General features: G+C 38.5%; 1 protein-coding gene and 1 long non-coding RNA gene across 3 annotated transcripts in view; one reads left to right on the forward strand and one right to left on the reverse strand.

The window, feature by feature from the left end:
• NR6A1 (nuclear receptor subfamily 6 group A member 1) overlaps positions 1-25,263 on the forward strand; it is a 232,995-nt gene that overhangs the window by 52,749 nt on the left and 154,983 nt on the right. The gene's annotated exons all lie outside the window — the stretch shown is intronic.
• LOC129539350 (uncharacterized) overlaps positions 6,002-25,263 on the reverse strand; it is a 46,531-nt gene continuing 27,269 nt past the window's right edge. The window contains exons 2-3 of the long non-coding RNA XR_008682440.2: positions 17,477-17,582; positions 6,002-6,793 (exon numbers count right to left, since the gene is read on the reverse strand). This is a non-coding gene — a long non-coding RNA (uncharacterized LOC129539350). The remainder of the gene's footprint in view (positions 6,794-17,476; positions 17,583-25,263) is intronic.

Here is a 25,263-nt window from a genome sequence, read left to right on the forward strand (position 1 = left end):
TAATATATTGGCATTTATTCCCACTTTGTCCACTAGGTGGCAACAGGTCCTAACTGAAGAGCCAAGAGCAAGGAATGAGACTGAAAAATGGAAAACAATGCTTGTAGAACTCGTAGTTAAATGGAACAGAAAACCAAGATCTTCTTTAAAGTAATACTACTAGTCCTCAAGAGCTGAGAGAAGGAATGAGCCTTTAGCTCATTCCAAGAAACTAACTGGAGTGGAAACTCTTTAATTAGTATCATGGGATTCCATTCTGCTGCCTGACTTCCATTGCCTCTAAAACTTCAGAATCTAGCTTATTCAATAACTATACAGTTGCTTTTTTTTAATATTGGGAGAGGAAGAGGAATGTGATAGAACTGACTATTAATGCAAAGGGATCTGAGTTTGGGGAGTCAGAGTAAGAAGGATGTGCTCTTATATGCAAGAGCTGACAATCTACTTCTGTGGAGACTGCAAGAAAAGAGGTGTTATTAGCTCCCTGCCATCCCTTGGGTCTAAGACGTCTTTCCTAGGGTATGAAAAGACTTTTTTTGAATGTTATAGTTGAAGGTGTGGGTTTTCCTTATAAAAATGGAAATTGGGAGAACAGAAATTTTCCTGGACAAGGATTTGTTTAAGGTAGTAGTGAAAGAACAAGGTCACTTAAAGGGATTTAAGATTCTAAGAAGCCCGTAGGTAGAATTATCAGGCTGTGAAAATTAAAAGGTAATAGGTAGAGTGAGTTTCTGATGCTCCCTGAAGTAGTTGAGAAGAGATTTGAGAGGACGGCTAGGCTGAAAGCAATATGACCTGTTGTAGCTAGCTTGATAATGGCAATGATGCCAACTTTTTTGACCTCAGTGACTTAGTTAGCTTATGAACACAGCTGACTTAGGCAGGACCCCATTAGCTACCTAACCTTTCTATTCCTGCTTTCCAGTTGAAAATAATTCGTTGACAATGAACTATTACATACAGATAAATTTGGAGGGAAGATGATAAGTGTGCAGTTGAGGTATGGTTCATATTTGAAATGGCATATACATGTCAAAGTCTACTTATAGTACTAGAAAATTTTAAAGGAAGAATACAGTTGATGTGCTACCTAGCATATACAACATGTATCAAACTAATTTGAAAATGAAGATACTGAATGAACTGTAATGAAGATTGAAAAGTTAGAATAACAGTAATTGGAAACTACCACATTCCCTTAACAGTGATAATGGGGTTCAGAGAACTGCAAGATTTCTAAGTGATTTTATGTGTTTGCAGTAGGATCTTTGAAACATTGTCACCCATTTTGTGACATCCAGGCTTATTATTAGAAGGTTAAAGAATCTCGTTACTTTTAGTTTATAGACACCAAATTTTGTTGACAGTCAATGCATTAACAAATTACTAGTAGCCTTTATTCATAAGTAGGAGTAAATGGAACGTCAGTCACTCATAAGATGGATGAAAGTTGGATTAATATACCAAGAGGATTCTTTAAATTCATACCTTGAGAATCATGGACCTACATGATTGAGAAGGAAGAGAAGAAGGTTGAAAACAGCCACAGGCTACCAAGAAAGAGGCCTCAGTGCTTGGCCTTAGCTGTGAAATTTTAAAAAATGTATGTCTTCTATGACTTGAAGCAAAATCTGACCGTTATGTGGGTCTTCACTATGTATATGCAGGTGTTTATAATAGTAGCTCTAATATTGTTGATAGAATTACTACTTATGTGATCAGTACTATTGACAGAATTATTTGTTACATGAGTAACAACAACTGATTCTTCTAGGAATTGTTTTTCTGTATGTTGGATGGAGTAGACCTTTGTAATTGAGAAGGAAGTTAAATCCGTTATGAAATGATTTTGTGCTGGGATTTTTGTTGATTTTTTTTTTTTTTGGTGTCTGCATTATTTAGCATCTCTGTTGTTCAGGAATTTTTCGACATAACTAAGATGCAGTAAAAGCTAAGCTTTAAACATCATTTTCATCAGAATAATCTTAATTGTGAAATTTAGTCTCTGTCTCTATCCCTTTCTCTGTCTCTTTCTCTATGTAACAGGTTTTATTAGACAAAAACTTAAAATGCCTTAATCCCTGTTTCCTAATAGTCATAATAATTTTGACTCTTAATCTTTCACCTAAAATATATCACATTCTCTTAAGCTTTATTAGTTAAGTCTGACCAGTTAGTTTCAACTTCTGATCTTTATTTTCTCTTTTGAAATACCTTGGGTAAAAAAATATCACTAAAAAAACAAGACTCATAAGCACCATTGGTAAATTAGTGGAAATGATCCTACAAATGCAGGTGAAAGATAGCAGGGTAATTTGAAAAGCTTCAAAAGTACAGTGGGACTGGAAGAAAGTTTGGAAGAAATAGATGTTGATTGGGAGTTGATGTGGCTGCTCACACGTTAGTGATGTAGTGCTGTCATGTGAAAAGAATGCTGCCCAGCAGGAATTACTCTTGATTAGTTTTCTTGATATACTTGGTGCCATTTAGATCCTAACTATTAGTGATGTGATTTTTACCTGTTGTTCAGTATGCACAAATTCAATCAAGGTATTACAGAAAAGAGCTCCTTTAGTGGGGCTTGCTGTTTGTCAGATTCTGTACTAAGCATTTTATTCTCACCTTATATAATTTCCATCACAACCTTATGTAGTAGATGGTAGTTCCCAGATGAGAAGCTAAGACTGAAAGGTTAAGACCACACTGCCTTTCATTGCCCTTTTCATCATAACCAGAGAAAACTTTAGAGCTTAGAGAATATGATCTCATCTTAGGGGGTTGTAAAGAAACTTGGTAGAGTGAGAAAAACAGGAGTTGAACACAAGGAGCTGTATTATGGTGAAGTGCCTGGAGAATCCCAGGGATGGCGGAGCCTGGTGGGCTGCCGTCAATGGGGTTGCACAGAGTCAGACACCATTGAAGTGACTTAGCAGCCGCAGCAACACACTTAACATGTGTAAACAATTGTCGGTGTCTGGGAAATATAGACTGGTAGCAAGGGAGGAAAACCAGGGGTGTTGACTGGAGTAGTTAAATTGCAAGAAAGACACTCTTCTTAAGCTTGTTTAAAATGAGGATATTGGTGGAAAATACAGGGTTTCTCTTGGAGACGAAGGAGGAAGCATTCAATTGGATTTCATGAAGGAACAAGACCAGGATTCTTTTTGAATATCTCTGTGGAGGCTTATTTCTGTTTCTCTGGTACTTCTGTTCCACATTTCTCTTCTCCTTCAGACTGATAACTCTTTGCTTCTGTGTCCATGATGAAAAATGGCTGCCCCTCTCTGCCCTGACTTGTTTTTCTAGCACCTGTGCTCAACACAGGCTGACATTTGTGTTCGTATCTTAAATACTCAGGAAAGAGGTTAAACCCAGCTTGGAGTCCAGGTATCCGTTTACCTGGGACTATGGCCACTGACTTTTCAGCAGAAATTGCTGGTACATTGTAAGGAAAATATTAATAGAGCAGATGAAATTTCTGATATGATAGCTTCAGTCAGGAAACAGGTAGCATGGAAATTGTAGAAACTCTCCATTAAGTCTGGTATTAATATTTGAGGGACAGTGCAGAGAGAGGGCAAATTCAGGGGCATAGTTTATTAGGAATTTGGTAGCCCTGGGGTGAGAGAGGATGGGGATCTGGGAACTGCAGTGAAAACCCAGGCATTAGGTGGTGCTTGAAGTTTGGCAAGCAGAAAAGATTCTCTCAAACCACCCTCTTATTGGCTGGGAGTATAAATATGATGGACTTAATTGCAGTGGCCAGGACTGGTTGTAGCCCTCAGTGTAACTCATTGCATAACACCTATTTGGTACCTACCTGCTGATAAGATCTGAGGCTGTCCAGGCTTTCTTGCCTTAGCCATGATTGGCTCTGGGGCTGGTTCAGATTGTATATACACATAGATGGTACTAGTGGCTCCCACAGGTACAGCTTTTGAAAGTGGGAACTGAAGATTAGTCTTGGATATTCAAGTTTCTGTATTGTTGCCTTTGGTATTTGAAAACCATTCCGGTATTCCAGAGTGACTTTCTTCCTCTGTCTTCCTCAGGAAGTTTTTCCTCCCAAGTGTATTTTGGGATTGAGTTATATTTGAGCAGTTTGTTATGGCACTTGGGTCTAATTCCAGGAAAAAAGACTTGATTTCAAGCTAACTGTTTGGCTTCATCAAGATTAGGATTTTATCACTTGTGAGATTTGTGAAAACATAGGAAAAGATTCATTTCTGGCATGAGTGAGTGAAAAGGTGAACGAATCTTGTCCCCAGAAAAGCAACTGTAAAGCTGAATAAAACTATCAACCACCACCACCACCACGACAGGCTTATAACGAATTGAGAAGTAATCAGCCAACTTACCATAGGCTATGTTTATTGAATATGCCTTGCAGAATATACATTGTTTTCAAGTACAATAGAGCTGTTTCTAAGAGTATCCTGGGCCATAAAATAATTCTGATAAAGGGAAGGTTAAAAAGCCGTACCTGATCATCTGAGTAGACACAGGAAAAACATTTGGCAAAAGTCAATACTCATTCATGATAAAATCTCCCAACAAACTGGGAGTAGAAGGCAGCTTCCACAACTTCACTAGGGACATCTGTGAAGAGCCTAAAGCTACTAATACTTAATTGGTGAAATACAAATGTCTTTCCCCTAAGATTGGGAATAAGGTCGGTAGCAGTGTGCTCTTACTATTTCTTTTCATCATTCACTGGAGGTTCTAGCTGGTGCAGTAAGGTGAGGGTTAGGGAGGAATGCATCTAAATTGGAAAGGGTTAAAATTGTTTTTGTTCATAGATGATATAACCCTATGTTTAATCCTAAACAAGTCACAAAAAAGCCCCAAAACAAATAGAGTTAATTTAGTTTAGCAAGGTCACAGGATACCAGATCAATATACTGAAATCTGTTGTATTTTCGTAACTATCAACAATCTAAAAAATGAAAGTGAGAAAATCATTCCATTCATGATTACATCAGAAGAATAAAGTACTTAAGAATAAATTTAACAAAAGAAGTATAAAATATGTACATTAAAAGCTAAAATATTTGTGGGAAGTTTAAAAGATCTAAATAAATAAGCGAGGCTTCCCACGTGGCACAGTGGTAACTCCACCTGCTAATGCAGAAGATGCAATTTGATCTCTGGGTAAGGAAGACCCCCTGGAGAAGGGAATGGCAACCTACTCCAGTATTCTTGCCTGGAAAATCCCATGGACAAAGGAGCCTGGCAAGCTACAGTTTATGGGATTGCAAGGAATCGGACACGACTGAGCATGCAAACATAAGAGTGTGGCTCTGATGGACCGTCTAGGCTGGTGCCTGCATTCAGACCCAGGTTACAGGTTAATAACCTCAGCTAGACAACTTGCAAATATGTACTTCTGATTAACAATTACGTGAGAGTTTGGGGAGTGAGGGAATTTTATCTGCTGAAAGTAGGGATAACCCATGGAGTAGTGCCATCAAAGCCCAGGATGCACTGGGCGGCACTGCTGTGTGCTGTCTGCAGCACATTTTCCACTGTGTTCTCTCTGAGGTCTCACAGCAATCCTGGGAAGTTAGGAGAGGTATATTTAGTCTCTTTAATGGCAAGCCACTCCAGTACTCTTGCCTAGAAAATCCCATGGATGGAGGAGCCTGGTAGGCTGCAGTCCGTGGGGTCGCTAAGGGTCGGACATGACTGAGCGACTTCACTTTTCACTTTCACACATTGGAGAAGGAAATGGCAACCCACTCCAGTGTTCTTGCCTGGAGAATCCCAGGGACGGGGGAGCCTGGTGGGCTTCCGTCTATGGGGTCACACAGAGTCGGACACGACTGAAGTGACTTAGCAGTAGCAGTAGCAGTAGGTACAAGTCTTAAGTACGGCTTAAGATGTGATTCTCTTGTCTAAGAACACATAACCATGGAAAAGTTGGAATTAAAATCAGGTTTTCTAACTCCACACTATCCCAAACCATCTATTTCTTTTTTTTTTTTTTCATCTATTTCTTTTTTACTGTACTGTTTTGCCTCAACTCTTTAATGTCATCCCTCAGTATCCACAGGGAGTTGATTCCAGGACCCTCCTTGGACACTAGAATCTGAGGATGCTCAAATCCCTTCTAGAAAATGGTGTAGTATGGTTGGTCTTTCATATCTTAGATATGGAGGACCCACTGTACTGGGAGGAGAAGAAAAAGGGGTGTGTGATTTTGACTGATTACACGTATTTTTCAGTAGATTTAGTTAGTCTGAAGAGTAGGAGGGAAGTTGGGCTACAGTGTAAATCCAGAGATTCTATAGCAGGTATAATCTTGGTGATATCTGGTGGATACTAAAATTATACCTGTGTTGGAACTGTAGTTCGTGGCACAGATGGCTTGAAGGTACCCTGTGCTTGCTTTAGGGAGCTTCCTAAGTTATAAATATTAATTGTGTCATAAGGGAATTCATTTGGCATCCATTTATTGAGTGTTTATTCCATGACAGGCTCCTTTCAAGATTTGAGATCACAAGGTCCAGTTAGATCCTACTGAGATATAGCCTCAGTAGGAGAGGAATACAGAAGCAGGCTGGAATGTGCTTTGTCATTTTCATTCTTTGAAGCTGATGTGTCTGCCCTCCAAGGTGACCACTTAAGCCATGGACCTGGCGCCCTTTACTTTCTACTAACCCTGCAGCTGTGCTTTCTCCGGGTACTCTTTCTTAATAAAAATAGTCCGTCTTTTCTTCCTTTCCCACTGTGCATTCTTCCATATGCTTTTCAGCCAAACGTAGGTAGATCTTGCATCTAAAAGAAATCTGTGCTTTTTAAAAAAAGACATTCAAGTAAATTTTATTAATTATTGCAAGATTACATATTTATTGCTAAACTCTTCGAAGACATAGATGAGTTATAAATAACAAACATAAAAATCACCTTTATTCTACAGCTTAAGAGATTTCAACTGTTAACCCTTTTCCTTAGTCTGAACTTCCAATCTGCTTTTTACTTCCTATCAACCAGTACACACTTGCACATATACACACAAGTACAAACACACACACACATACATACACAAGATGTTAGTATTTTGTTGTGATAGGCTCTGTGTGAAATGTTTTATATGTATTCTTATTCCTCAAGTAGCCCTTTGAAGTAAATACTATTATCATATCTCATGTTTACATGCATGTGTGCTAAGTCACTTCAGTTGTGTCTGACTCTTTGTGACCTGTGGACTGTAGCCAGTCAGGCTCCTCAGTCCATGGGATTCTCCAGGCAAGAATACTGGAGTGGATTGCCATACCCTCCTCCAGGGAATCATCCCAACCCAGGGATCGAACCCGTGTCTCTTAAATCTCCTGTATTGGCAGGCAGGTTCTTCACCACTAGTGCCATCTGGGAATCTGACCCCTGTTTACAGATGACATATATTTAAAGAGGGTAAGTGACTTATTCAGGTTCACATAGTTGATAAGTAATGGAGCTGAAGTTTTCCCTCTCATTTATCCTAAGGACTTTTCCACTCCTTTCCAGAAATCTATTTTCATCTGTGACTGTCACTCTAAAATTCTACTCTCCAAGAATGTTGGTAATTTTTCAAAGTTCCTGTGTTCTTCTCCAACCTTGTCTCATGACCTCTTCTGTGTGCATCAGCCACACTTTCTGTTTCTTGAAAGCACTGTGCCTCTATGCTCCTGAACACATGCCTCCTGTTCCCTCTGCTCGGAATGGTCACCGTACCCAGGTAATTATTCAAGTCTTAATTTACACATCATTTCCTTGAGGTCACTTTCTGGACCTTTCTAAGCCCTAAGGCTGACTTGGTCTCTTACCTGCTCCCATAGTTCTTTGTTTTTATTGTTTGCAGAACTTTTCACCATTAGAATGATTTGCTCATTAGAACTTGGTTTGCCACTTTCACTCTCTACTTTTGTTCCTTTTGTGTCTCCAGGCTTCTTTTGCAGTCCAGGGACATGGTAGATGTCCAATAAAAATTTGTTATCTATGTTTTTCTTTCTGTGCTTGGCTCATTTACTCTCAACTCCATGCTTGTAAATCACGAATTTGAATCCTCTGTTCAAAAAACAAACTCCTCTTCCTTCTCCTCTGAAATCGCACATTTCTTAGTGTACTCCAGGCTCCTATTCTAGTCAGGAAAGTTTGACACCATTCTTGGCTCCTCAGGATTTTTTCTGTTTGAGCCAGTTCCTTGGAAGGTGACTCATGTCCTTTGAACTGGAAAGATAGCCATATCATTTTAAGTGAAAGAAGGTAACGGAGAATTATGTATAAGTTGTGATATTTTCTCTAAACAGAAATACATGTATTTTAAATCTCTCTGAGACGTGTGGAAAGATAATACACTGAGTAGAGTGATTGAGGGGGCCAACCGGTGAACCTTAGTTTTCTCTCTTTTGTAGAATTTTCAGTGACTCCGTAAGACAAAAAAAAATTCCTATTTGAAAAACAAAAAGCAACCTACACCAACAGCTTAAATGCTTTTCTGAGATATCCTTTTCATTCTATTTCTGCTGCTTCACTTTCAGCTTAGCTCTTTTGTGCAACAGATTTCTATTTCTTTTTGTCTCTTTCAGGGTCTTTTCCCTTTCTCCTACTTCATCTGCTTAGTGAATCTTCCCAAAGTCATGCTTTCATTATTGCCTTTCAGAGCTCAGCACTTAAAAGTGGCTTCCCTGTAGCACCAGTTTTAAACTTTTCTGCCTGGCTTACAAGGCTGTCTGTAATTTATCCTTTTATTTTTTCAATGCTGCTCTTCATGACACCTTAACATAGTCTCTGGGCTATTCCCCTCTTGTCCGCTGTAGATGCTGTGTGTTTTCTCTGTTGCAGATGTTTACTTACAAGTCTCATCTGCAGGAAACACCCTCAGACTCCCATCATTGTCTTTCTTCCTGTGTGTGGGTGTGCTCTGTTGTGTCCAGCTCTTTGTGCTGCTGTTTTGGTGCTCTTGCAGGCAGAGATGAGCGCATGTCCTTCTACTCTGTTTTGAACTGGAAGATACTTGTTCTTATTACATGTAGTCATCTAATTTTTTTTTTAACTTAAAAATGTTATTTATAAGCCACTAAATTGATTTAAAAACCACTGGAGGGGCATCCTGAACTTTGAAAGATATATAGGGGAGAAATCTGAGGCTCAGACAGGTTATGATTTGTCCAGTGTCACATAGCAAGGAAGTATCAGAGCTGGTAGTTAAACCATTGTTTCTAAAGCCCTTACTTGTTACATTGTATAGCTTTTCTAGTGATGATAAAGTTCAGTGAATCTGAACAAAAATAAAACACCTTAAATAACCTTTAATAATGATTATGTGTGTGCGTGTTGCTCAGTCTCTTCCTGATCCTGTGGACTGCAGCCTGCCAGGCTCCTCTGTCCATGGGATTATCTAGGCAGGAATAATGGAGTAGGTTGCCATGCCCTTCTCTAGGGGATTTTCCCGGCCCAGGGATTGAACCCATATCTCCTGCATTGGCAGATGGGTTCTTTACTTCTAGTGCCACCTGGGAAGCCCCTCCCTTCCTGAAGCACTTGGTTTTATCCAATAGAAACTAATAGAGGATTTTGGTGACTAAAATATGCAATTTTTTCATTGGCATATGTAAAGACAACTGACTCTCTGGGTAAATAAATAGCATGCTTGTTTAGTTGTACATTTTTCAAAGAACACGTCAGACCTTCTTTTCTAACATTTTCAGAAACTTTGGAAACAATTGATGGTTGAAAGTAAATGCCTATGAAATGCATGGCATCCTGAAAAACAGCAGTATGTGAATTACCTCTTATGTGACCACCAGTATGAAAGAAAGAACTAATTTCTAAGAAGGCTTCGTGGGTGGGACAGTTAAATCTGAATTTAACTTTGTTCATTCATTAGGTTTTTTATGTAGGTTTTAGTTTTTGAGAGTTCATAAATGTATCTATTTGTATAAAATACCAGATACAACTTGATGTGTTTGGCTGCCACAACGGTGGGGCAAAGTTATATTTACTCTGAAAAGAGATACTCAATAGCAACATAAGTATACCTTTTCTGTACTCAGAAAACCAGTGGCAGTATCAGATGGCAGCATAGAAGTTTGGGCAATAGTTGAAAAGTGGATGACCTGAAGTGTGGTGGTTGGAAGCCGATGTGAAGTTGGTGGGCTTGGCTTTGCTTCACACCAGCCTTCCATGGGGCAAAATACTTGGTGAACTTGTTATAATGAAATACAGATTTTAGGACCCTACTTCTGATTTGGAGTAGAATTTAGGAATTTGCATTTTTAAAAGAAACTATAGATGATTCTGACATACAACTGGTTTTAGGAAACATTGGCCTGAACCTCATATTTTTCCTGAATTTTTTCCAATTTTCTTTTGGCTTTTTCTTTTTAGTTCTTGTCTCAATACATCTGCATTTCTCCTTCCGTCCTACTCATAGAAGGCTGAGTTGACACGCCTCTTCTCCTACTGCCTTATTTTATTTGACCACCACCACTGCCATGAGAGTCTATCTCGGACTTAAGTGCATGATAGATTATTCATGACCAAAGTGCTTGTTTTCCTGTCATTATCGTGAAAGATTTAGTGGCTCATCTCATCTCATTTTAAAGGATTCAGAGTTGATAGTACATTTTTTGTTAAGAGAAATGTGACTCTCCCATCTCACTTGTTTTTTTCTCTTAACTTGAGGAATGTGGTTTGCAAAATTCAGAATGAAGGGACCTTATAGTTTTGGTCAAAAGAGAATATTTAAATATATTTGCGGCTTCCCTGGTAGCTCAGTGGTAGAGAATCTGCCTGCCAATGCAGGAGACTCAGGTTTGATCCCTGATCCGAGAAGATTGCGCATGCTGTGGGGCAGCTAAGCCGTGCGCCACAGCTACTCAGACTGTGCTCTGCAACAAGAGACGCCACAGCAATGAGAACCTCAAGTACTGTGACAGAGCGTAGTCCCCACTTGCCCCAGCTAGAGAAGAACCCTTGCACAAAGATCCAGCAACAGAGACCCAACACAACCAAAAATAATAAATAAAATAATAGAGAATATATATTTGAGCAATAATAACCAAGGTGTTCATACTAAGGCATACTGCATAGTCATTTAAAAGAATGAGTGCAGTATAATAAGATTGTTTTGGAAGGCTGTCTATATTGTGTAGCTGAGTGATTAGGCAGATTGTGTGGGAGTAAGTTACAAACAATCCTAGTGGAGGTGATGGAATTGTAGCTGAGCTATTTCACAACTTAAAAGAGGGTGCTTTAAAGTGCTGCACTCAGTATGTCAGCAAATTTGGAAAATTCAGCAGTGGCCACAGGTCTGGAAAAGGTCAGTTTTCATTCCAGTCTCAAAGAAGGGCAATGCCAAAGGATGTTTAAACTACTGTACAGTTGCCCTCATTTCACATGCTAGTAAGGTTATGCTCAGAATCCTACAAGCTAGGCTTCAGCAGTACGTGAACTGAGAAATTCCAGATTGTCACGCTGGATTTAGAAAACATAGAGGAACTAGAGATCAAATTGCCAATATTCGTTGGATCATGGGGAAAGCAAGGGAATTCTAGAAAAATGTCTGCTTCATTGACTATGCTAAAGCCTTTGACTGTGTGGACCACAGCAAACTGTGGAAAATTCTTAAAGAGATGGGAGTAGCAGACCACCTTACCTGTTGTCAAGAAGCAACAGAACCGAACATGGAACCAACTGACTGGTTCAAAATTGGGAAAGGAGTATGACAAGGTTATATATTGTCACCCTGTTTATTTAACTTCTGTGAAAAGTACATCATGGAGAATGCCGTGCTGGATGAATCCCTAGTTGGAATAAAGATTGCTGGGAGAAATATCAACAACCTCAGACTTGCAGATGATACTGCTCTAGTGGCAGAAAGTGAAGAGGAATGAAAGCCTCTTGATGAAAGTGAAAGAGGAGAGTGAAAGAGCTGACTTGAAACTCAACATTCAAAAAACCATGGCATCCAGTCCCATCACTTCATGGCAAGTAGAATGAAAAAGTGGAAGCAGTGACAGGTTTTATTCTCTTGGGCTCCAGAATCACTGAGGATAGTGACTGCAGCCATGAAATTAAAAGACACTTGCTCCTTGGAGGGAAAGCTATAACAAACCTAGCAGTGTATTAAAAAGGAGAGACATCACTTTGTCAACAAAGGTCCATATAGGCAAAGCTATAGTTTTTCCAGTAGTCATTTACAGATGTGAGAGTTGGACCATAAAAAAGGCTGAGCCCTAAAGTATTGATGCCTTTGAACTGTGGTGCTGGAGAAGACTCCTGAAAATTCCTTGGACTGCAAGGAGATCAAACCAGTGAATCTTAAAGGAAATCAACCCTGAATATTCACTGGAAGGACTGATGCTTAAACTGCAATTCTTTGGCCACCTGATGCAAAGAGCCAACTCATTGGAAAAGACCCTGATGCTGGGGAAAATGGAAAGCAAAAGGAGAAGGGGGCAGCAGAGGATGAGATGTTCAGATGTTTAGTGAGATGTTTAGATGTTTGACTCAGTGGACATGAATTTGAGCAAACTCTGGGAGATAGTGGAAGACAGAGGAGCCTGGCATGCTGCAGTCAGTGGGGGTCTCAAAGAGTCAGACACAGCTTAGCGACTGAACAACAACATAGGAGTAAAATGAGGTGGTTTTGAGGAGCTCCTGGGTTGCTTAGTCATTAGGATTCCAGGGTTTCACTTTCTTTCAATCCCTGGTCAGGGGACTGAGATCCTGTAAGGCATGCAGCGTGGCCAAAAATAAAATAAAATGAGGTTGTTACTATTAAAAGCCACCCTCCAAAAAACCACAAAGTTGTGCTATTTGTATGTTCATGGATAAAGGTCTTCAAGGAAATTAAATAGTTTGCTCATGATATTATTATTTTAGTGACAGATAATACAACAAGTAAATACTGTTTATTTGTTATATTGCATTTATTATTTAAAATAAATTATTTAACTGATTTATTATATTTATAGTGATTTCCATTAAGGAAAGAGATCGCAGATGATGAGAAAATGAATTTTCAGTTTTTATTTAATGTTTCTGTATTTGAATTTTAAATAATGAGCATTGATTCTTTTTAATTTAAAAATTATGAAAGCATTGTTTTTAAATTATGGTGTAATGTTCATTCTTTCTATAAAATATTTCCTTAACTCAGAACATCTTTAAAGAAAAAAAGGTAGAACAAAAGCATTAGGAATTTAGAGGGTTTATTGCATATTAGAATCAAAGAGAGCCTTTAGACAGTGTATTGGAAATAGCAGCACCTCCCACCAAGCACAGTAGCAGATACACTTGGGTGATTATATGCACATCCTTTTTCTTCCCTTGGGTTGTTTGGTCCGCAGTTTGCATTCATTGATCAGTGAGTTGATTCAAAGTCAAACCCACCGACAGCAATGAATGTTGAGTGCAGCCATCAGTGTTTTCAGTTGGTGGGGTTACCTTAGCCCATCCCAACTCTGTGTCTGATATCTCTCTCAGTAAACAACCATTGAGAATCCAAATAATTATAGTTGACATCGATGGTAGGGCTGTGAGAAACTGTGGTTCAGGGAATGGAAGGAGCTCCTGGAAAAGCTCATGGGTACCTCTGTGACCACACAGGCAGTGCTTACATACTGGTAGGTGTAACAAGAGTTGAGAACCTGGTTCTTCCTCTGTGTTTTGAACTGAGAAATACTAGTGCCTTTCAAGGTAAATTAGCACAGATTATGCTTTAGGTTAAGTAATAATAATAGCTTACACATACTGAGCATTTGTTGTTTGCTAGGAATGGTACCAAGCACTATATGCATTATTGTATCTCAAACTCTGATAAGGTAGGTGTACTTATTATCTCCCATGAGCCTGAGGAAATCGAGACTCAGACACTCACCAAGGTCACACAGCTAGGGAGTTGAAGCAAGATTCATCCCAGATCCTTCTGACTCCTGACCTGACTTTTTACTTGACTTTAATGAACATTTAAATAAGCTCATGTGTGGATGGCAATGGTGAGGCAGTTACTGCTTTCAGACATTCTGTATTCTAATAGGGCTGTCAAAACTTAACCACATTAACTATAATTGAGGTGGAATGTGTTAAGAGCTGTGCAGACATTGGACAGTTTTGTACTATTTTTGCTTATTAAATCTTCCTCTTGTTCCTAATTAAAGGTTTTGAGGGAACATGGGAGAAATGGCTGTAAAGTACTTAATTGGATTTCACTTCAAAATGAAATACATGTTTTTAATAAATCTCTTCTTGCTATTTCTCATCAGAATGGCCTATTTTTAGGAGACATTTAAAAACAGTATTACGGAGCTTTTCTTATCTTGTTGAAGTTAAATACCACAACAAAAAGCAAGGAACAGTGAGCAAGAGAAAGAGGAGAGCTTTTAAAAAATTAACTGGACCACCTTTGGGGGTTGGGGAGCAGAACTGGTTTTGGTGATCTCACGTGACATGTGAAGGTACACCATGCTTCTTTGCTTCAGGAAATACAGTGTTGTCTGTAAGGAACCCAAGGTACAGTCAACGGTCGGTGGTTTTTTCAAATCCCAAACTCACCGACAGCGTTGAATGTTCCTTGGAGTCCTCCGAAGACTGGGTCCTGGCCCTGGCAACCCTTCTTCAGCCTCTACCCATGTTCCAAGAGCCAGTGAGCCGAGAGACCACTGGTGATGGAGCTTCTCATGTTCCAAGGTGATAGTATTTAAGAAATCTTTGTGTACAGCCCAGAGCTAATGAACTTCAGAATTGTGAAGCTGCAGTTATTTACTTATAAGCAGACTAAATGGATATCTGAGAAAAAACTTTGAATAGTATTATTTTGTAATTCTGAAAATATCAAGTATCCCATTTTATAGCAGTACTTTAATTATTGAAGGGCACGGATAATAAAGAAATTAACATATATATTGAGGATTTAATGTATACCGGAATTTATATATTTTTAACCTCCTTAAATTATCAACTCAATTTGATCTTGTGAAAAAGCTGAGTCTTAGAGAAATCAAGCGATTTGTCCAAAGTTACATGGCGAGGAGTCAATGTTAAAAGCTGGAACTTGAATATTGGACTTTATGATAGTGAAAATTATCATGATGCTTACTCCATTGACCACCTCAAAACTTAGCTGTTGTATATCTGGGGTCAGTACTTTCGGTGAGATTTAAGTCAAACAAGTAAACATCCTTTTCTTTTGTTGTTCAGCAGCTAACTCATGTCTGACTCATTGCAATCCCATGGACTGCAGCATGCCAGGCTTCCCTGTCCTTCACAATCTCCTGGAATTTGCTCAGACTCATATGCATTGAGTGGGTGATGCCATCCAACCATCTCATCCTCTGTTGCCCCCTTCTCTTCCTGCCCTCAATCTTTCCCAGCATCAGGGTCTTTTCCCGTCAGTCGCTCTTTGCATCAGGTGGCCAAAAGTATTGGAACTTTAGCATCAGTCCTAATGAATATTCAGAGTTGATTTTCTTTAGGATTGACTGGTTTGATCTTGCAGTCCAGGGAACTTTCAGGAGTCTTCTCCAGCACCACGGTTCAAAGGCATTGATTCTTTGGGTCCAGCATTCTTTATGGTCCAAATCTCATACCCGTACACGACAACTGGAAAAACCATAGCTTTGACTAGACGGACCTTTGTCGGCAAAGTAATGTCTTCACTATCCAGGTTTGTCATAGCTTTTCTTCCAGGGAGCAGGCATCTTCATGGCTGCAGTGACTGTCCACAGTGATTTTGGAGCCTAAGAAAATAAAATCTGCCACTATTTCCACTTTTTCTCTGTTTATTCGCCATGAAGTGATGGGACTGGATGCCATAATCTTAGTTTTTTGAATGTTGAGTTTTAAGCCAGCATTTTTCACTCTCCTCTTTTACCTTCATTAAGAAGCTCTTTAGTTCCTCTTCAGGTTCTGCCAGTAGAGTGGTGGTATCTGCATTTCTGAAGTTATTGATATTGTTCCCAGCAATCTTGATTTCACCTTGAGCTTCATTCAGCCCAACATTTCGCATGATGTATTCTGCATGTAAGTTAAATAAGCAGGATGACAGTAGACAGCCTTGACATACTCCTTTCTCAATTTTCCCAACGCTTCCCTGGTGGCTCAGACAGTAAAGAATCTGCCTGCAGGAGAGCTGTATTCAATCTCTGGGTTGGGAAGATCCCTTGGAGAAGGGAATCCTCCTCTTGTTTGCTTGTAGTAATAGCAGGTGAAATGTTTCATAGAAGAAGATGAAAAAAAAATTGACCTTTATAATTGATGATCTCTAGCTGATCCTAAATCACCAAGTTATTGCAGAGGTTCAGGGGTAGTCTTCAAGTTATTTTCAATAATGAAAAAACAAAATACACTGCTACCTAGTAGAAAGCCTGCATTTCTCCTTAGTAAGGTCACAGAGAGTAACTAAAATGTGAGGTGTCTTAGCTTTGGGCAGAAATGCTGTCAGTGCATTGTAGACATATTGGTTATTTTTTATTACCTGTTGAATATCCTTGATGAAAAACTTGGAAAATGAATTAATTACATAGAATTTTTCAGAGTATAGGATTTATAACAGGAAGGATCCAGACATGCCTTGTAGAAAAGAGGGCTTACAGAACTGCTGACTGAATTGAGGTTAATTTTTAATCAGGAATAATTATTATCATTTGCTTCAAGTTTAAATAGTAAAGGTTGACTGTTCTCAAATTCATTTTTAAATAGACAAATGGTAGACATTAAAAAATATCAACCACTGAGAATTTGGTTTGAATATAAGCTATTTACATTCTACATTAGTTTAATTATTTCACCCTCTATCAAAATACTTCAGTTAGCCAGCTTTATGGAGTCCTCAGTGTTATGACAGTAAGTTGTATATAAGAGACAACAACAAAGTCAGCAACTGTTACTGTGTAGTATTTTAAAAACTCTTTAATGGGTTTATTTTGAATGGTCTTCCCGTTGGGCTGATAATATGAAGTCAGTGCCTTATTCCATTTTGATAAATAATCAGGCTTTATTTAAAAAAATACTGACCTCTGCTACCCGAAACCATTAGATGTTTACAAAATACCATTTCTTAAATTCATGACATTCTAAGAGGAATTCTTTTCATAGCCTTGAAAAACTAGAGAAGAGTAAAAGTACGTTTCTAAAGTGACATAGGGGTGTTTTCCGTTGAGATAATTAATTTTCAGGGCAGTAAAGGCCTTCATTATCTTCATTCCTTCAGTTTACTTTAAATCCTTATGTTTAGTTTTTATCATCAAGCAAGTTTAAGGCACAGATTGGATCTTTTAAATGAGTTTGGCTAAGAGATGTGAGTACTCAATGCGAGGATAAAGTCTAGGGGTTAAAAGCAGATAAGGATTAAATTAGTATAGAAGCTATACTTTTTAAAGGTTTATTTTTATACTACACATTTGATAGATTAGTCCAAATTAATAAATTGATTTAGACTGGTTTTGAGTAGTTTGTCAGAACCCACTATGCCATCCTTTAGTGATTCACTTACCTCCTTTCGTTCCTTTTCCAGAGATACTGTGAAATATTGTGAAACCCACATGCTTTGGCTTGGAGATGTAAATGTTTTCATAGTCCTCTTGAGGCCTCTTGATATACTTGAAAGGAACAAGAAGCATAAACTTGTTAGAACAATATATATTTGAGAGATTAGTAGCATACAAGAGGAGTCACTGTCTTAGGTGGCTTTCTGCCCATACACTTCCCAAGCACTATTCAGGGAATATGTCTAGAAGTGTCAAGGGTAATGTTGCTGTTCTTGAGGACAAAGTCTTAAGTTATAAAGGTGACAACAAAATGTCAGCATGAATCCATGTTCCTCTTAGCCAAGGTGCCAGTGATTTGTTTCATTCGTTTACTAACTCAACAGCGGAATCTTTTCTAGGAATTCCTTCCCTACATAGCCCTTGCCATTATGGAGCCCTGTGTCTACCCAGAAAACTAGACATAGACACGGCTGATGACAGAGGATATGTTGCTGAAATGGTATGAATATGTTAAGGGAGAATAGAGAAAAGAACAGTTAATTCTGCCTAGGAGTGCCAGGAAAGGTATACCTAAATGGTCATGTCTCATCTGGGCCATGAACGTTTAGTAGAACTTTTACTAGACTGAGAAGGAAGGATAAACCAATAGAGCGAAAACTCTGCACAGGAAATCCTAGAGGCAGGAAAGTTCAGATAATGCAGAATAGTATTGAAAGTAACCCCTCAGAGCATCAGTTAGCTCATCTTTAAGATGCAGGACAAATAGTACTGGCTTTTCCTGTGCACACAGCTGTGAAAATCACAGGAGGTTGTGTATCTGAAAGTAGCATGCAAATGAAATTGCTTGGTCTGTCTTCTCATTGCTCTTGGCTCATATGTGCTAAAATAAAATAAATGAAGTACCTTATCATGATAGAATTTTCCATTTGGATTTTTATTTGGCTTTCTTTTTTTCCCCTTTAAAGTGGCCATGTTGTTTCTTCAGTGGTGTCCTGAGTCTTTTTGACCCCATGAACTGCAGCACTCCAGGTTTCCCTGTCCTTTACTGTGTTCTGGAATTTGTGCAAACTCATGTCCATTGAGTTGATGATGCCATCTAACCATCTCATCCTCTGTTGCTCCCTTCCCCTGCCCTCAGTCTTTCCTAGCATCAGGGTCTTTTCCATTGAGTCAGCTCTTCAGATCAGGTGGCCAAAGTATTGGAGCTTCAGCATCAGTCCTTCCAATGAATATTCAGGACTGATTTCCTTTAGGATGAACTGGTTTGATCTCCTTACAATCCAAGGAACTTTCAGGAATCTTCTCTAGCACCACAGTTCAAGAGTATCAATTCTTCGACCCTCAGCCTTCTTTATGGTCCAACTCTCACATCTGTACATGACTACTGGAAAAACCATAGCTTTGACTATATGGACCTTTGTCGGCAAAGTGATGTCTCTGCTTTTTAATATGCTCTTTAGGTTTGTCATGGCTTTCCTTCTAAGGAGCAAGCCTCTTTTAATTTTATGACTGCAGTCACCCTTCGCAGTGATTTTGGAGCCCAAGAAAATAAAGTCTGTCACTGTTGCCATTGTTTCCCCTTCTGTTTGCTGTAAAGTGATGGGACTGGATGCCATGATCTCAGTTTTTTGAATGTTGAGTTTTAAGCCAGCTTTTTCACTCTCCTCTTTCACTTTCATCAAGAGGCTCTTTAGTTCCTCTTCACTTTCTGCCATTAGGTTGGTCATCTGCATATCTGAGATTGATATTTCTCCCAACAGTCTTGATTACAGCTTCAGCTTCACCCAGTCTGGCATTTCACGTGACATAGAAAGCTGATTGCCAAAGAATTGATGCTTTTGAACTGTGGTGTTGGAGAAGACTCTTGAGAGTCCCTTGGACTACAAGGAGATCCAACCAGTCCATTCTAAAGGAGATCAATCCTGGGTGTTCATTGGAAGGACTGATGCTAAAGCTGAAACTTCAATACTTTGGCCACCTCATGCGACGAGTTGACTCACTGGAAAAGACTCTGATGCTGGGAAAGGTTGGGGGCGGGAGGAGAAGGGGACGACAGAATGAGATGGCTGGATGGCATCACTGACTCTGTGGACATGAGTTTGAGTGAACTCCGGGAGTTGGTGATGGACAGGGAGGCCTGGCGTGCTGTGCTTCATGGGGTTGCGGAGAGTCAGACACAACTGAGCGACTGAACTGAACTGAGCTCTGTATATAAGTTAAATAAGCAGAGTGGCAGTAATACAGCCTTGACATACTCCTTTCCCAGTTTTGAACCAGTTCATTGTTCCATCTTCATTTCTATCTGTTGCTTCTTGACGTTCATACAGGTTTCTCAGAAGGCCGGTATTGTGGTCTGGTATTCCCATCTCTTGAAGACTTTTCCACAGTTTGTTGTGATCCACACAGTCAAAGTCTTTAGTGTAGTCAGTGAAACTGAAGTAGATGTTTTTCTGGAATTCCCTTACTTTTTTCATGATCCAATGGATGTTGACAATTTGATCTCTCTGGTTCCTCTGCCTTTTCTAAATCCAACTTGTACATCTGGAAATTCTCAGTTCAAGTACTGGTGAAGCCTAACTTGAAGAATTTTGAGCATGACCTTGCTAGCGTGTGAAATGAGTACAATTGTGCAGTAGTTTGAACTTTCTTTGGCATTGCCCTTCTTTGGGATTGAAGTGAAAACTGATCTTTTCCAGTCCTGTGACCACTGCTGAGTTTTCCAAATTTGCTGCCATATTGAGTGCAGCACTTTAACCGCATCCGCTTTTAGGATTTGAAAGAGCTCAGCTGAATTGCATCACCTCCACTAGCTTTGTTCATAGTGATGCTTCTTAAGGCCCACTTGACTTAACACTCCAGGATGTCTGACTCTAGGTCAGTGATTACCCCATTGTGATTATCCAGATCATTAACACCTTTTTTGTACAGTTCTCTGTATATTCTTGCCATCCCTTCTTAATATCTTCTGCTTCTGTTAGGTCCAAACAGTTTCTGTCCTTTATTGTGCCCATCTTTGCACAAAGTGACCATAGTTTACATTTTTTATATATTAATTGTTTGGGGAAGCAGTATTAAAAGAGCACAAACTTTGGGGCCAGAATCTTGACTTTGCAACTTAGTTAGCTATGTGACCTTACTTAACCACTTTGTTTCTCTTTCCTTATCTATAAAATGGAGATCACGATAGTGTCTATGTCACAGGGTTGTTCTGAGAACTAAATGAGATGATGTATGTCAAATCTATGAAAGCACATGGTACATATTAAAAACTATGTGTATTTTTTATGTTACTGAAAAATGATTTAAACTGTTAAAAATCATTTTCAAGTGTTATTTACATGTTACTAAATAAAATTACATTTTTTGCTCAGAATTTGGTTTCCATGCATATATACTAATTTAAAAACCTTCTTTTATAAGTAATATAATGTCTGACAAGCTAATACATTAGTATACATACATGTATGTGTGTTTTAAAGACATTTTTGAAAACAGTGCTATACCACTTTCGTTTTGACCTTATGTAAAGTTTTTAATGTGTAAACTTCAATTTCCTTAATCTGTAAAAATGAGAATGTTAGTACCTGTCTCATATTGATTGTGAGGATTAAATTAGATATATTAATATAATTTAAACCTCTCTGGAAAGCTATGGATTCTCTACCTAAATACATGCATATAAACACAAAAATTAAAAGGAATTTCAGTTATGGAATCTAAGAACACATCCATAGACTGACTATGAACTTCAGGTTGAGAAATTCTGGCCGGAGATTTAGACCGAGGTTCTGCAGTCTAGTCTTGTCTTTGCTGTACTATCGCTGGTTTTGGAAGCCTCAGCCTACCTCTTATTAGGAATGGCTGCATGCCAGCAGTAGTGTAGACTCACCATCATCTAGTCACACCTTTCCCTGTGGTATAACCTGTGCAGTGTAACCTGGGACAGTGATAACTATAAAGATGTAACGTGATGATGGTTTTCTGGGAAAGTGGATATTTCGACTTCATTGTTTTGTACTAATTTCAGGTACAAATCACTAACTAGCAGTTCTGTGCTTATGAAATTAGCAAGAAGTTGCTGGGTGAGAAGTTAACACAAATATTTGAATGAATTTAACTATCTTGCAACGGTTCCCCATCTTTCCCCTCCCCTTACTTCCCCAGCAACCGTTTGGTTTGGATCTAATTCCAGCACTATGACTACTAATTCCGACTCGAAATTAGGCTGAAAAATTGTGTTGTTTCAAGGCTTATAAAGGAGTATGCTGAATTCAGAGTGTTTAGTTCAATGTCAGGAAATGGGGGAAAGAATGTGCCAGGGATTGCAGATGGATGTATATGTAATTATTGCTCTTTATTGTATTTGCCCTCCTTGAATTTTTTACCAGGGAGTTGAGATGTAGGAATAGGTTTTTTCAGGTATTTCAGATGAGTCTAGAAAATAAGGAGGTAAGAGACCAACTCAGTGAGAAAGCAAATTGGCCAAGTGCCAGAGGCATTATGGATGCATACTTCAAAGCCTATCAGAATATTATAAGGACCACCTGAATTCTCCATCACCTCATTACAGTGATTTCATGTATTTTGAGGTGTTAGGACTATTTTATATTATTTTGCAAACCCACTGGAAACAAGACTTTGTTTTTCCATGGTAAATTAATTCGCAGGCTATCTGTAATCAGTGAACTCTTCTAAGTAATTCTGTACCAAGATTTGTTGTCTAGCCGAGGTAAATAATGAAGTACATAAATGAGTTAGGCTTGTAAAGAAATTACAAAAGAAAGTAGGAACCCAAATTATGCAGTAGCTAATATTCATGGGAATTAAGGAATTAGTTGGAGAGAGATTGGATTTTATTTCAGTGTGTGAAAAGTGTTGGCAGAGATTTTTAAAAGTCATATAGAGTAACAAGCATGTGTTTTGCAACAACCAGTTAGTGAAATAAACAAGAACAGTGAACAGAACACTCAAAATACTTTTTTATAATGAAACCCTGTTGATACATCAGTAATATAAGACTTTGATTTCTCCTCTGGCCTATTTTAGTTTATCGGGTTAAAAATTTATTCATATGGTACTTTATGCTTTAAAAACTTGACATCTATTTTTATAAACTTTATGTTGAGGCATCATAAGTTATTAATATAAATACTAATTTAAGTTATTCATAACATTTAGGGAAAATGCTTTTTAAATGTTGCTTTTCTTGACTATTTCCATCAAATAGTTGAATCTTTGTAAAATATGGTGTCTTAAAAGTTTTATTTTTGAGTGTATATTGTCTGGAAAAGCTATGCTTATTAATTAGATCTACTTTCATAAACAAAATAGTAGTGTACTATGTTTGGTAAGCTATTAATACTTGACAAGTGGCTTTTACACTTTACGTCTCCGTTGTTAACCTGAAATTAGATAATCCTGATATTTGAGTGGGAATGCTTAATAGTGGACAGGGGGGAAAATTCTGTGATGAAAGAATAGAAAATATGTTCCCGTCCATAGTTTTACAGCTTTCAAAGCTATCAGGTGTCTTAGAGGTCATTTAGTTGAATGATTTTTAAACATGACTTTACATCAGCAGAATTTAAAGTGGTGTTAGTTGGGAATATAGATTGCTAAAAATGCAGACTCCTACGTATCACCCTGGACTTAGTAAATCAGATCCTTAGGGATGGGTTCTGTAGTTTTATCAAGCCCCCAGAGCAGTCTGATGTAACCATTTCATAGACATTTGGTAATCTCTGATTTAGGCCACAATCTGTCTTTAACAAATAAGGAAGCAGATGTAGAAGGGAAACAACCCCAAGTCACACAGAGGCTCAAAATTGAAATCCTTGACTCTGTCTGTGTGCTTGCATGTGTGTGTTCGCTGATTTATTCTACACAGCTTCTCCACTGTGAAAAAGCCAGCTTTTTGCAGACGTTTCCTAATGTCCTGTTGGGCATCTGCAGGGCACTTCAGGTCATCTGCCTGACAGGTCAAATGTCTTAGCCTTAGGGATGAACCCAAAACTAGTGCAAACTGGACATTGACTTGAGTTTGGTATGCTGACTTGCCCTCTTTGACTAAGTAAGCAATGTTGAGTGTTGGCTTAAAACCGTCCATGGTATGAAATGAGAAATAGCTGTTAGTTATCAAAACTCTGTGAAGGCCCTCCAGGCTCTGACATTTATCAGTTGCTGCTATACTTTAACACTTTTTTCTCTAATCAGAGGTGACTGTTATAGATGGAAGAGGCTTGCCCGACCCCTGGCTGTTCTCTGGGGAGGATTTTATTTTAATTGCCAGTGGGATGTTAGGAATTATTTCTAAAAAGATCAAGAACCTCCAAATTGACTTCAGCTTGGGCTCCTGGCCAAGTATCCATCCTCAGGAGGGAGCTGGTGTCAGCTGCTGCCATGTGACTTTAGTATTTCAAAAAACCTAAAGCCATTACAGAAGTCTTTCCTGAGTTGGCAGGCAGAAGTAGCACCAGGAATCAAGGTCTGACACATGTCATCAGCCTGGAAAAAGTGGAGCTTGGACACTAATGATGGCTCTTGTCAAGGCTCAGTGTGATAAAGCCAGGAGGACTCAGCTTAGGGGTTAGTTTGCATAAGAGAAGAGTTATAGCTTAGAGAACACCTGCCAAGAGATTTCAGTGCCTCAGTTGTGTGTCATTAACAAATCCTTCACCCTTGACTCCTGTCACTTCTTTTTAATGGGTGATGGTAAAGCTGCTGGGTGGCTAAAGAAGAAAGGCACTTGGTTATGTATCTGGCACATCTCCCAATTTGCTTGTTTTCTTGCCACTTGGTGTAGGACTAAATTTGTGTGTCCATATGCCAGTCTAGTGTATTGTTCTGTCTACATCTGAAGGTGTATTGGGCCAGAGTCACAGGTCCTCTTTTTCCATAAATGCCACTACGGATGACCACACAAATGTTTTGATTGACAGTTAATGAGAAATCTTTTTTTGCTGGTGTATCTCTCTGTTAGAAATGTTATTTTCACATCCCGTCTCTGCCATTTAGTAGCTCTGTGACTTCTGGTTTAACTTCTGCCTCTCATCTAGAGGTTAGTAATTAATTATACTTACATCATAGGGTTGTGAGAATTAAATGAAAGCAGCAATATACAATACCTAAGACATAACATTTGAATTTTAGTTTCTGTTGTTATTGTAATTATTTAGTCAGACTTCCTGCTTACTGAGAAGAATAGAATGAGGGGTTTCTAAATTATTGTCTTCGTGAATACATGAATTGTCTAGAATGAATGTAAAATTGAAGTCAGGAGAGCCAGTCTTGACTGTGCTGTATTTACTTCAGTTTTCATACTTTTCCACTAAGAAAAATTATACAAACCAAACACAAGGTCAGATCTCTTAAGATCTCTTGCCATACAAAAAATCTTTGCATTTGTAAAAATTATAAAAATTATATAAGTTTCTAGGAGCTTTTGTTTATTTGGGTTATAGCTGTCATTTTTTACTATATTAGAAATTAAAACTGAGAAATTGGTATTTATTAATTTGAAATAAAATAATAAACCCAATACATATCAACATAAATAACAGTTTAAAATAAGAAAAGTGTTAAAAGCAGTTATATTTTATCCAGAAAGCTTAGTGAGAACTGTGGGATTATTTTATATTTTTGCAGCTCTCTTTAATGTCTGGCTTTATGAAGTTAACTGATTTCTCATATCTGCATGTTTCCGCATCTGCCTTCTATCTATTTCAATATGTTATTTTGGCTGAGGTATATGAAGAAAATCTGGCGTCTGTCCATACATATTGGAGAAGGAGAT

The sequence above is a fragment of the Moschus berezovskii genome, chromosome 11 (assembly GCF_049115385.1).
Source record: "Moschus berezovskii isolate FMDL1 chromosome 11, NW_MosBer_1.0, whole genome shotgun sequence".
Lineage (NCBI taxonomy): Eukaryota > Metazoa > Chordata > Mammalia > Artiodactyla > Moschidae > Moschus > Moschus berezovskii.